The sequence below is a fragment of the Camellia sinensis genome, chromosome 14, assembly GCF_055761805.1.
Source record: "Camellia sinensis isolate YWXY chromosome 14, ASM5576180v1, whole genome shotgun sequence".
NCBI classification, from domain to species: Eukaryota; Viridiplantae; Streptophyta; class Magnoliopsida; order Ericales; family Theaceae; genus Camellia; species Camellia sinensis.
In genome coordinates, this window is record NC_138974.1 from 137,910,799 (window position 1) to 137,921,490 (window position 10,692).

Here is a 10,692-nt window from a genome sequence, read left to right on the forward strand (position 1 = left end):
ATATTCTGTAATTACATAATAAACTTTAAAGAATAATATTAGGGATCATAAAAAATAAATCATGAAATACTTTATGAAGATTTTTTATTATTTGATTAGTGTGTAGTGTTTTATTATATGTATAATCTAAAGGTAAAAAATTTTTCATAATTATTTTCATGATATTTTTTTTTTCATGATCCTTATATACATAAATAAGACAAGTATAAATATTCATGTCTTAAAGTGAAACAGTTATTTGATCCCCCAAAAAAGTGAGAAAGTTATTAGAAGATCCAAACTTATATTACTATTAGATTTTGGCAACCGAAATTCAAATAATTATTAGGATGGTCCAATTCATTTAAAAGTCTTAAAAAATAAAAATAAAAATAATATTAGTTTATATATATTGAGTTGAGTACGCGGCTTAAAATTTAGATTTTTTTTTTTTTTTTTAAGATTGGATTTGGGTTAGCTACAGTAATCATATTTTACAAATTAATATACAAAATAATCAAATTAGTCATAGTGTGAGTTAGAATAATCTATTCATATATTTTAAATTTTAAATATTTTTTTAGAGTAATAATATACAAACAAAATTATTAGTATACTAAAGACCTATATACACAAACAATAATGTTTGGAACTTCTAATTTAAGAGTTCTAATAGAATTTTAATGGTGGATCTTACATGATGATGTGATGTTTTGGCTTGCTCCTTTTTTTTTTTTTTTTTGGATACTTCACTAGAGCTCATGTTAGAGCTTTAGTATCAGAGCTCTCTATCACTATCTATACACAAATTTGTACCTATTTACTTCACATCAAAAACTCATTAAAATAGCTAATTATTTATACATAAATAAAAAAGTAATACCATGCAAACTAACAAATTTTACAAATAATTTTTACTTGCATGAGTTATCCCTATCATATTATTTAAATATGCCGTATTATAAATGTCAAAATTTCTTCCCTACAAACTCACATAAAATCTGTTAGTTCAAAAATTAAACATTATAAAATTTGTTTAGTTTATATAACATTTTTTATTTAAAAAATATTATTATTACGTTATTGTGATTAATTCTTTATATAAATTTTTTATTATTTTTCATTGAAATGTTAGTAGCAAGAGGTCAAAAATCGATCTCAATCCCACAAAGACGCATTCTCATCTCCTAAATATGGCAAAAACGAAGCTTTAATTCTCATTTATTTGTTTTAGAGAGAGAAACATCTACATATATATACATTTTGTATCGGTAAATTACACTTTTTTTATCATTGTAATTTGTTTTAAATATTATTTTAGTTTTATTAATTTTAATTTAAACAATTTGATCTCTCCATTTTAACTGTAATTTCAATCTGATCATTTTATTCAAATTCAATATAGCGACTTTGTTACAAATGTCAATCTCCTAAAATATACATATAGAAAAAAATTGACGGCTATTTGGATAGAATTATCAAATAAAAACTAAACTTATAATGTAGTCACCAATTTGTTTAACTTGAAATGATAGGATGTGAAATTTAAGTTCAACTATAGGGTAAAAGTGTAGATTTCCCATACTTTATATATAGAGAGACGGAGAGAGAAAATGAAAGAGAGAGATGAGATTATACATACAGCCATACCCATACATGTAACTATGCAATGCATGGTCTCTCTTTCTTTCTCCTCTTGTATATATGCAATGCATGGTCTCTCTTTCTTTCTCCTCTTGTATATCTCTCTCTATATATAAGGAGTGACACAAAACAGCAGAGCTTAAGATTGAGGAGAGAGAATGAGAGTCAGAGAAATGGATTGGAACCCATTTTTGTTTATGGATCAAAGGCCAATCTGCTTGGTATTGACTGTGTTTTCCTTCTCTCTCATCGGTTCTCTTGCACTAACTTGTGAGTATCCTTCAAATACTTCAGTTTTTGTTGGAGCAAATTAGAATTGTTTGAGACATCATAGATTTAATTTGCATTTTTTTATAAAATCTTTGAGACTTTTTGCATTTAATTGTGGGAAATGCAAATGGATATGATCCATTGGATCCTAATGGAAACATCACTAGCAAATGAGATGTTACGCAAATGAATGAAGATACACAAGATGTAAGTTATTGTTTGTTATAATTTGTATGTATGTGATGATGTAAGTTATTGTTTGTTATAATTTGTATGTATGTGATGCACCTGTATTCATTTTTTTTTTTTTTCCAAGTAATTCAAGTTTGATTACATTTTAGAAATAATAATAAGATCCACAATGATGCATGAAAATTTATATATATAGAAAGTTAAGTGATTTTACAAAATATTTCAATAATATTTAATAACAAATATATTTTGAAAATCTTATTCCCGAAATCCAAGAGACTTTATTACAATCCCCACATTAAATTTAAATTTATATCATATATATTCTATTTTAAATGTACCTTTTGAAATAATTTTTTTATTTGGGTCGAAGGTTTTGGTACTCAGAACTGGCATGAACGGAGGGCATCAAAAAAAGCTAGTTGGCCTTTAACATGCTATAGCTTGGCTTTTTGTGCTTTCGGATACGACTAGTCCTACAGTTTAGACTTCCGTGATTCTGAATCTGATTTCACCAGTGCAATGTGAAACAGTTAAAAACACAAAAGAGTCCAAATCCAGATATTCTTTTGGAAAATCGATGTTTGAATCAAAATGTCAAAAATGGATTGCTTTGCCAGATTTCAGAGTCACCACCTAAATATTTTTGAAAAATTTAAGAAACCCTAGACTCGTGTCAAAGGCCACTTATTCGTCATCACCAAGAGTGTCTCGGCTCGGGAACTTAGGTACGAGAGGGGAAGGTCATGAATTGAGCACCCCCGCTCGCCCGATCAAAGATCGGCATCTACTAATCATGATTATGATTCTTACCTACATTATATGCTCTTGTTCCGATTATTAGGCTAACTTTACTATGTGATGCGCACACAAGGTATATACTAATTTGCGAAAGTTGGAACATTTCAATTCCATGTTTGTTTCGAAAAAGTGTTTGTGAATGTGCTACTTGAAAAAGTGGGATTAAATGTACATTACTCAATTTGTCCCAATTTTGGCAATTTAGCTTTCATCCACAGGCTTTCAAAACAGTTGTATTGTTTAAGCAATTAGCCTCATGGAAAGTATGCTAGACATGACAACAACTACACTTGTGCAATATGCTAAAGCGATAAACGCTCACCTGGTACTCCAAGGCAAGCCAAAAGAGATAAAATAATTAGACAACATGCATTATCCTAATGATGTGATAATACATACAAAATGCAATCTAAATAGGCTTGGCTATTTAACATGGCATGTGAATCAACTTGATAGCATGTGGTTTAAGCACGTATTCAACGAATGTAAGCAATAACAATGCGAGTTAGTATGATGAACCGAGCCTCAATGCGTGTAATACAAGTGGATGCTGAACATGGGAAATGCTAAACAAAATATGATGCTCCTAAACTAACCCTTATAAGCGGAGAAATAAAAGAGAGAAATACGTGGGGTTGGAAGACCTACACACTTATTACAAAGTTACCCTCGTGCAAGAGGGTGCGAATCAATGTCCAAGAGTCCGAATTAAACTAATTATTATAAAACTGAATGAATGAATAAATAATAACTAACTTAGCTAAGCTAATTACAACAAGTATATGGGAATGCGTAGTAAACTAACTACCTAAGTTAACTAGCTATAGCAATTACAAAGAAACAATAATAATACAACAACAATTAATTAATTACAACATTCATAATTAATTAAGGATGCACAAGGGTTGCATGCACAGCGTCCGAGAACCACTATGTTTGCCTCGGTCTGTTTTGTTTCACTTTCAGCCATTGCCCCTGTTTTCTGCAAAATACTCTACTGACCAAACACTGAAGGCCGACCGTGCCTTAATGAGACCTGGCCGAGTCCACAGAGGGCCGACCGTGCCTTAATTTTGTGTAAAACTCTATTTTGTGCTCTGAAGTGAAAACAGTGCAGACAGAGTTGTTCTGAACTCTGTTTGTCCCTTCTTTCCTTCTCTATCATGAAAAAGCTCAAGAGAAGGATGAAGTTGAGTCCAAAACCATTAACGAACAAACTGATTGTTTGATAATTTCGGATGCAATTGTGGACAAAAATCAATGAATGCAATAAACAAGGACCACCCTTCCCTCTTTATCATGGACTGAGCTCAAAGAAAAGGAAGTGGAGATGCTTCAAGTGACGTCAAAACATCATGAATTAGCGTATGACGGCCCGTAACTCAATAGACTCGGCATAACGTCCGGCCAAATCCAAGCAATATGACTCATTTTCTTTATGTGTGTTGGTTGCTTTTAAACCAATTTTCTTAGTCATTTCCATTCTTTAGTACATTTGTCCAAGGTGATGATTAAGTCCTCTAAAAGGAGAGAAGCATCAAACGGGAAGTAATTTTCAACATGAAAGAGAGACTATGCCGTTGACAATGTATCGCCGAAGAGATTAAGCCATTAAGCATCAATCTCTAATTCATACTTTGAATAACCATCAACCAATTGAAACAACTCTCAAATGAAAGAAATGAATAGCAAGTTGATTGTTAAAATGAGGTTCTTAAATATAGAATTAGACAAAGAAAACCCAAAAACAATATTCAACAAGCTATGTATACAAACTTATGAGACAACAATCAAACTAACTAAAGCATGAACTAATTTAATAGACTAAGACTGCCCTAAAACAACCTTAAACAAGCCAAAACAGTGGCTGAAAATATAAGAAACGAGCTTTAAAAGCTAAGCAAAAAGCAAAGACAATAGAGCTATGTAAGCAGAAACAAGGAGGGGTGGCCATCCTCTCATATTTCAATACTTCAAACCATGTTTTTGGGCCTCATTTCAACTTTGAAAATTAGTTCAAATGCCAAAGAAAAGAAGTGTAAAGAAACCAAGGGTTGAGCTATGGAGGTAGGGGTAAATAAGGGTGTTAACCTTACCACCTTTGGTAGCTTATCCAAACCCAAGGTCCAACACTTCAAATGGATGCAAAACAGCCCAAGAATGCAAGAAATAGACAAAGATGAAGTAAACAAAAGAAAAAACAAGAGTTGAAAGCTTATACCTCTCAAAATGGAGTAAGCTTTGGTTGATGATCAAACTCACTCTTAACACACTCTCAAGCTTGAATTATGCTTATTAAGGGTCAACCAAGGCTCTAAGGTGGTGAGTCAAGGTTGTGTATGGTGTGTGGAGATGATACAAGGAATATATGTTGGCTCAAAGTTAACTTTCTTTGGATGAAGGAGGAAGAATGAGCTCTATATGTGTGTATAGGCTCTTTAGAATTTTTTTAACCCCCAAAATTGAGAGATATGGTCATATTTATAGAATTTGAGAACAAAAGGTGATAAATATCTTTAAAAATGGACAGCTGGCGGCCTTCTGCCCAGAACAATGTTTTTCGCTACCAAGGCACGGCCGACCATCAGTAGCCACAGCCAGACTTCCATGGCATCCCCTGTTTTTTCTGCTTTAGACTTAGCATGGAGTGGCAACATGTATAGACTTGGATTTCTGGGGTATGAACAAGGGAAATATGGAAGGTTGGAATTGATTTTGACCTTGGTTGAGACCTTAAACCACGCACAATACCACTTTCATCATCGAGTGTATCGGACTAAGCGCTCAAGCCTTGCGGGTGGTAAAAAATGGGGTGTTTACACATACATACCCAAATTTATTCTACTTTTAGCTCACCACCAGGCTTAAAGCTACAATTAAAAATTCTATACAATATTTGCAGGTGAGAGTAGTCATTTTCAATTACCAGATGTACCAACATATTGAGCCTCCGGGTTGGAGGCTAAGTTGGACATGGCAGGGTGATGAGGTAATTTGGAATATGTGGGGTGTTGAAACTACTGAACAAGGCAATTGTTCTGCTTTCAGGGGAAAGCAACTTCCTCATTGTTGTGAAAAGAAGCTAGTTATTGTTGACCTTATGCCTGGAGCTTCTTATAATAAGCAAGTTGCTAATTGTTGCAAAAGAGGGGTATTATCATCCATTACACAAGGCCCGAACTTGTTTGGTGCCGCTTTTTAAATGAATGTTGGTGCTTCCACTATGTCTACAAATATTTCAATGTCGAGAAATTTTACTCTTGGGCTTGTTGGTTATACTTGTGGAGATCTAGTTGAGGTTGTGCTGAGCAAGTTTATTGAGGATAATGGTCGGCGACAAACTCAAGCTCTTGGTAAGTCCACTAGCATTCACACTAAGTTGGTAATTTCTAATGCTATAACAAAGGTCTAGTTGGGAAGAGCAAAAGTTGGGTTCACCAATTTTGCCCCTTCATTGACTAGAAGAGGTGAACATAATTTAGCTTCTATTTTATACACTCTTTTCTTTTTTTTTTCTTCCTTATGTTCTTTTGTTGTTTCGATTTGTTGTAGCAACATATAATGTGACTTGTTCATACTCTCAATTTCGCGCATCACCAACTCCAACTTCCTATGTTTCCTTGTCTGCATTTTATAATGAAACCATTGTTTCATGCCCTCTCTGTAGTTGTCAGTGCCAAGGACAACCTGAAGCAAAATGTGTAAGGTAAATCCCCTTATTCTTGTAAAGAACTTTATGAGCTTTCTAAATCATGTTCCCATTTTATCAGGCCATTTTCTCATGAAAAGAAATCAAGGAGAAAACACTTTTGAGATAGGAATCAATATCTAACAAGTTTAATGGTTCTTGTTTGAACAAAAGAAAAAAGGAACGACATCACAATGAGATTCTAATATGAAAACAACTGATTCATACGGTTTTTGAAAATTGTCTTAATTTCCATTTCACTAATTTTACTGATAACCGTAGGCCCGGTGACTCACTATCAGTGTTGCAACTGCCTAGTGAAGCTCCACAACCAATAGTGCAGTGTACACAACACATGTGCCCAATAAAAGTGCATTGGCACGTTAAAGTAAGTTGCACATAGTACTGGCGGGTCAAAATCACGGTGACAAACTTGAATTATGCAAAGAATTATAGCCAATGGAACTTGGTGGTGTTATATCCCAACATGCAAAGTGTACAGAAGTTTTTAGCTTCAACTATAAGGCACTCAATCAATATGGTGACCTAAGTAAGTTGGTTGATACTCTATTTATCACATTTTTTGATAGTTTCACTTATTTTGATGATCATTCAAGTTCTATGGATGGTTATGAAATGCATGAAGATTAAATATTATTTCCTTTATTTTATAAGAATGTTTGCGTTTGGTGAGAAAGAATCTTACATGTTCCTCCACTTTCTAACCTCATTTTTCTAGATGATACGAGGATGTTTTATGGTATTCAATACTACAATGACATGTTACTCCAATCAGGGTACAACGGAAACGTACAAACGGAGATGGTACTACACAAAGATACAAGGATTTTCATTTTTAGGAAAGGATGGGCTTTTTCGAGAAAAATTTCCTTCAATGGTGATGAATGTGTCATGCCCTCTCCAGATGACTACCCAAGGCTCCCAAACAATGGCCAACTCAGTGCATGTCGACACCCCATTTTGATCGGCTTCAAGACTTGGGCGCTTTCTTTTGATTACCCTATGATGACAAAACAAGAAGGTGTTTCTCACAGAATCCTCAATAAGAAAACTTAGAATTTGAGCATTGTTTCTAACCCTAAAATGCCACAAATTACCTTTCCAAGGGCATATTCTGACCTCATGGTTGCGTCCAGAATTGTTCGTTTAGCTAGGATCAACCTTTGTTGCACTTTCGAGGGCCTTACTGAAAAATTCTCCTAAAATTTGGGTTACAGCACAATTATTTGAAACTTCTAGGCCAAATTGTAATTTTCAAAGCTCAGTGAATATTCTGTTATGTGAGGGAATATTCTGTTAAGTCAGGGAATATTCCATCCACATGTAGAATATTCCGTCAATGCTGACGTGGCGGTCTTGCTGACGTGGCATGACTGGATTGGTCCTTGCTGATGATGTGGCGCTGATTTGTCAGTACTCGAATAAAAAGAAACAAAAATGCTGGTGAAGGGGTTTGAACCCCCAACTTAAAACTCCACATCCTAGACCTTAATCACTTTGCCAAAGCATCACCTTGTGTTATATTTGCCCCCAAATAATATTTGATCACTTCAAACCAGCAGGTAGAGAAGATGTATTTTTGCATTTTTCTTTTTGTGCATGGGACACTCCCTTACCCCATTAGCCAACCCATTGTAGCTCGCCTTTTTCGCGCTCCCTTTCAGAAGCTCGAAAAGAAGCCCTATAGTTCGGACTCCCGTGGTTCTGAATCTAATTTCACAAGTGCAATGTGAAACTGATAATCACCAAAGAGTCTGAATTTGGCAAATCGTTTTGGAAAATTGATTTTGAATAAAAAAGTGCCAAAATTATATTGCTTTGCCAGATACAGAGTCGCCACTTAAATATTTTATTTTTGGGGAAATTTAGAAAACCGATGACTCGTGCCAAAGGCCATGTGTTCGTCATCACCAAAGTTGTCTCGGCTCGGGAACTTAGATACGAGAGGAGAAGGTCATGAATTGAGCACCCCCGCTCGCCCGATCAAAGATCGGCCTCTACTTATCATGATATGATTTTTATGTACATTTTGTGCTCTTGTTCCGGTTATTAAACTAGCATTACTATGTGATGCTTACAAGCAAATATAGATTAGTTTGTTCAATTTGGAACAATTCAACTCATGTTTGTTTGGTGAAAATGGTTTGAATTTGCCACCTCAAGTGGGCTTAAAAGTTTGCGAATTTGCCACCAAACATAGTGGGCTTAAAACTAATTTGCCACTCAACAAAGTGGGCTTAAAATGCACATTCGTTGAATCATTCCAATTCAAACAACATGTCTTCATCCACAGACATTCAAACAGTTTATCAAATAAGCATTTAGCCTCATGGAAAGCATGCTAGATGGCAACATTCACAATCATGCAAATATGCTAAAGCACTAAAAAAACTCACCTAGTACTCCAAGCTAAGATAAACAAAAAGAGTTAGAAAAATATGCATGATTCCTAACTATGTTAAATGTCTAATGCAATATATGCGAAGAATACAATTAATAGGCTCGGTTACTAATATGGCATATGATTCAATTCGATAACATGCGGTCTAAGCACGTACTCAAAAAAGTATTGAAATAGCAATGCAGTTTGAATGATGCACCGAGCCTTGGTGCATGCAATACGAATGAATGGATGCAAGCATAAGGTATGCTAATTGAAACATGCCCCTAAACTAACCATCAAAAGCGGGTAAAATAAAAGGGAGAAAGACGTGGGGTTGGAAGACATGCACGCACGCACGCACATTTATTACAACACTACGCCCTTGCAAAGGAAGGTCCGAATGAATCTAACTAGCTAAAAACTAAGCTAATTAAGCTAATTATTACAACACTTTGAATAAAAAAAAGCTTACTCTAAGCTAATTAATTATTACAATACAATTAACTAATTAATCAATTAGACTAAGCTATTTAATTAATTAATTACACAACATGAACTAATTAACTATCTACGCTAATTAAGGAAAACAATTAAATAATTAACTATGTAAGTTAATTAAATATTACAAAGCAAACTAATTAGCTAAATACTTAACTAATTAATTACAAAACAACTAAGCTAATTAATTACAACATGAATTAATTAACTAATCTACTTAACTAGTTACAACATTTGCATGAATTAGCTATAACTAATTAACTAAGCAAATTAACTAAATGGCCTCGGGAAACAAGGGATGCATGCATGCTGAATTTTTCACCCGAAGAACATCCACTGTTTGCCACTAATTGCCTTTGTTGCGCAACATTTATACTGTTTTCCTTCTCCAGATCAACACTGCTTTGCTTCAGAAGCACAATATGTAGACGCGCCCGCGTGAGGCGTTCGTGCTATAGTTCGGACTCTCAATTTGTGTCACGGTCCTTAATCTGAACCAAAGAGTCCAAATCCGGCAAATCGTTTTGAGAAACAGATTTTTGAAAAGAAGTGCCAAACATGGACTGCTTTGCCAGATACAGAGTTGCCACCTAAATATTTTTTATGGGGGGATTTAAGAAACCCTGACTCAGTGCTAAAGGCCACGTGTCCGTCATCACCAAAGTTGCCTCGGCTCGGGAGCTTGGGTACGATTGGGGAAGGTTATCTATGAGCACCCCCTCTCGCCCGATCCGAAGATCGGCCTCTACTAACCGTGATATCTGTTTTTGAAAACGTTATGTGTTCTTATTCCATTTATTAGCCTAGAATTACCATGTTATGCGCACAGCAAACAAGTATAGACCAAATCGCCTAAATTGGAACAAAACATAGCATGTTCGTTTTGAAAATGGTTTGCCACTCGCAAGTAGGCTAAAATGCAGGTTTTGCCACCCTCGAGTGGGCTTTTAGAAAAGATGGTTTTGCCACTATCTAGTGGGCTTAAAACTCACAGTTTTAATGCATTATCCCAACTTAAGCAATTCGACCTTCATCCACAGGCATTCAAGCAGTTATATCACATAAGCAGCTAGCCTCATGGTAATCGTGCAATTATGTTAACATTTACACGCATGCGAGATGCTAAAGCATAAATACTTACAATGTACTCCGTGCCAAAACAATAAACTAGTTAGCAAACATGCGTGATCCTAGTTCATGTTAAAGTGGCTAATGC

General features: G+C 34.8%; 1 pseudogene; it reads left to right on the plus strand.

Annotated features, from left to right (window-relative positions):
• The first annotated feature begins 1,796 nt into the window (after nucleotides 1-1,796).
• Nucleotides 1,797-7,651, plus strand: LOC114288957 (COBRA-like protein 6; annotated as a pseudogene).
• Nucleotides 7,652-10,692: the final 3,041 nt, after the last annotated feature.